The sequence below is a fragment of the Vombatus ursinus genome, unplaced genomic scaffold, assembly GCF_900497805.2.
Source record: "Vombatus ursinus unplaced genomic scaffold, bare-nosed wombat genome assembly UNPS02014786.1, whole genome shotgun sequence".
Lineage (NCBI taxonomy): Eukaryota > Metazoa > Chordata > Mammalia > Diprotodontia > Vombatidae > Vombatus > Vombatus ursinus.
The window spans coordinates 8267815-8271734 of record NW_020954564.1 but is presented as its reverse complement, the minus strand read 5'-3'; the positions used below and the strand labels follow the sequence as shown (position 1 = coordinate 8271734).

General features: G+C 39.6%; 1 pseudogene; it reads left to right on the top strand.

Annotated features, from left to right (window-relative positions):
• LOC114046975 overlaps positions 1-1740 on the top strand; it is a 117221-nt pseudogene extending 115481 nt beyond the window's left edge.
• The last annotated feature ends 2180 nt before the right edge of the window (positions 1741-3920 follow it).

The window sequence follows — 3920 nt, the reverse complement described above, 5'->3', positions numbered from 1 at the left end:
ACACACACACACACACACACACACACACACACACACACACACACACAAGGATGGTGGACGCGTCAGGGAATGTGACTCTTAAAAAGAGAAGTACCATCAATAGCCTCAACAGAGGTATAACCTTGGAGTCCTAGAAAGCAACTATATTTAAAGGGAACTTTCTTAGTGCTCCACAATGGGAAAAAGTGACACATGGTGCCAGGATTTGAAAGGTATTATTCTGCTCATGCATTTTCTAAATATGTATTTCACCAAATTTATGCTTCAAGTTTGAGCCCACTCTCCCTGGGAACTTGTTTGTGAAAGGGAAGTAGGTACTCCCAGTTAGAGAATGAATGCTTTCCACCAATTGTACTTTCTGTACCTGCTTAGTAAATACTTTTTGTAAAGGATGATTAGGGTAATTGTTAATGGAAGGTATGCCATTAGGGACTCAGGAACTATAGTGATAGAAGTCTAGCCCATTGGGGTTACCATTAAAACCCTGAGGGAAGTAAGTAGCAGTAAACCCTTTAGGGACCTCAAACTGTGAGTACAAATAAAAGCGGGGTGGGTAGTGAGCCCAGAGGGGATTCTATACATGGACATTCCCCTTCTCCCCCTCCATTATTTTAAAAAACAGAAAATAAGAGTTTAAAGGGACCTCAAAGGTCATCTCGTTCAAACTGTATCTAATTGGGATTCCTCTCTATACTACCCCCAACAAATGTTCACACAGGCTGTACTTGAAGACCTCCAGGAAAGGGGAATGCATTACTTTTAGAAGAGGTTATTTGTCTTTGGGGTAGCTTCAGTTGTTAGGAAGTTTTTCTTTAAATCTTCTTCAATCAACTTTCATACATTAACCCCAGTTTTGTCCTCCATGGTCAATCAGAACAAATATAGTCCTCCTTCCACATGACAGTTCTTTAAATACCTTACAACAACAGTCAAATCCCCCTCTAAACTTTCTCTTTTCCAAAATAAATTTCCCCAGTTCTGTCAATTAGGTCTCATAGGGTCTCTAGGCCCTGCTCTGTCCCAGTTACCTTTTTCAAGGCAGGCTTTAGTTTGTGAATGTCATTTCTATTTGACCAGGTCTCTATTGGTTAATAGATAATATTGTTTATAACCTTCAGGCAGAACACAAGGTAGAGAAAATGATCAGAATATGGCCAGGCGTCTACGGGAACCATCTACCAGCAACACCTCCTGTTTGCCCCTCCCTTCCTGCCCAGGCAGGGCCTTTATTTTCTGAAGGTATAAACCTCTTCAGACATAAAATCATCCCAGTGAAGATATACTTGCCTTGGTGACTTATCACTTTTTGTATTTTTTAGTGCTTTAAAGTTTTTTATGTTTCCAATAACCTGAAGAAAAATGATAGATATATAATAACACTGAGCAATAACATACTGTATTTACAAACATATAAATATACTCCATCAAATGTACATATTTTTATAACTCTTGCTGATCTTTCTCCAGTAGCTGCATTTTTTTGAATTACAGGATATAAGTAATGAGCCCATCATACCGCTCACGCATCTATAAATTACAGGGAAGAAGCCGGGTGTCCTGGAAATCTCCGTGCCTCTAGTTCACCTACAGGTAGATTTCCTTCCTCCTTTCCCTCTGCTCCCGTTAGAGATAGAGGAGGTGGACACTCTGATACTATGGCAAGAGAACTGTGCTTGGAATCAAGAAACCAGAGGTTCTAGTCCTGGACACTGCACTTTCAAGTGGTGTGACCTTGGGTAAGTCACTTAGCCTGATGGGTCCTAGAAAATGGAATGGTAATATTGGAAAGCACTTTAGACTGTAGACCCTCCTATACATATTCTTTGTTTGAATTAGCATACCTTCTGAATTATTGTATTTTTAATTTATTGTATGTATTATGCTATTTTGTTTATTTACCCTAGTCTTCAGTTGTCTATACTGTTTAATTGAGTATTCTATCCTATCAGTATAGATAGCGTGCATATGTACTTGGAGATGTAACTAGCAATAGTGAAATCTGGGACAAAAGTTGAGGGAGTGGACACATGATAGATTGCTTTGGTCAGGTGTATTGTGCCAGGGGAGATGCAGCACATGCCCTGCGTAGTTTGATCATCCCCATGGGATAGCTGATGACCTCCGGCTCCTGGGAAAAGATGAAATGGGGAGACACCAGATTGGGAATGAGGGGGCAGAGGAAGCATGTGATGGTAACAGGACCCTCTAGGACAGTGAAACTGGAGCAAATGAGAGAGCAAGGCAGTAACAATATGGCTGAAGGGGCCATGGTGCATAGCCAGCAGATGACCTTGAGGTATCAGGACGGTGAGCCTGACACCTGTCCCCTCACATATTAGTAATCTGGGGCAAAACCCTGTTAGTCCCACCCTAGTTTTAGAGCTAAATAGTCACATATGCATGTGAAAGAATGTACATATGGGTATATAAATGCATGCACCCTTGCATGCATATTGCTTATTTTTAGCTTGACTCAAATCACAGATATGTATATATATGCATATATGCATACATATATGTGTGTATATGTATATATGTATATGTATGCATTAGAGCCATTAGAGATGGCTCTCTTTGCCATTAGATCTTTCATTTGTGTATTTCTTATCTCTCCAACTGATCGTCACAATCTTTATAGAAAAAGGCCAGGGCTGGGAATCAGGTGTACTGGATTCTGGTCCCAGTTCTGCCACTTACTAGCTATGTGGACTTGAACATTGCACAAAAAATTTCTACTTTCTGGGCTTCAGCTGACTCCTCTGAACAAAGCGTTATTAAACTAGATGCTATCTAAGTCCCTCTCAGCTCTAAGGATCTAAGACTCTACAAAGAGATAATTTCTTTCTGACTCTAAAGTCTAATTTTCTTTTAAAAACAAGTATAGCCATTGATAATTGCTGTATCTTTGCTAAACTCCAACAAATGATTATGAAAAACCTTGATAAATATGGAGAACTGCCAAAATCAGAACCATTTACACCAATGCAGATCTCCATCTATCTGTGACTTAGATGTTGCCTTGTTCCTAAGGCAACAGGGGACATGTCTTGTTCGGGGCAAAATAGATAGTAACCATCAGAGAAGAGATTCAAACTTAAGTCTTCCTAAAACCAAGCCCAGCACTCTATACCCTATACCAGGCTGCTTTCCCTTGTTTATGTGTATGATTTAGATGTTGTCAAGTCCTTGGGACAAACCCCAAATGCAACATGGAAAAATTCTACCTGCTTCAGGTAGCATTTCGTGTAGATGGTATATTTTACAGGACCACATTGTGTGTCAAGAAGCTGGACCTGCCTGAATGTATTTAGAATTCTCCCTCTATGGTTCTTAATACAGTGCTAGGCATATAATAATAATAATAATAACAATGATGATGATAGTAATAATTCATGTTTATATGGCATTCTGCAGGTTAGTCAGCCAACAAGCATTTATTAGGCATTTGCTATGTGCTAGGCACTGTGTCCAATGTTGGGAATACAAAGAAAAACAAAAATAATTCCTGTTCCAAAGGAACCCAAATTTTGAGTGAAGCAACATATAAATAGCTATGTGCATAAGTGCTACATAAAGAGTAGATGGGAGGAAATATCAGAGGGAAGGTACTAGTAGTTAGGGAGACCATGGAAGGCCTGCTACAAAAGATGGGAATCTTGAAGAAACTGAAACTTGAAGGAAGCCATGAAAACTTAGGTGGAGATGAGAAAGAAGAGCATTTCAGGTGTGGTGGACAGCTAGCACAAAGACACAGGGACCAGAGATAGAATGTCAGTCCAGGTAACAAGAAGGTCACTGTCACTATCACTTGAATAGTTGGAGGAGAGTAAAGTGTAAAGACTGAAAAGATAGGAATGGGTGCAAGTTTAAATATTAAATGAAGTATTTAACCTTTCTATTTGAACCTGGAAGTCATCGGT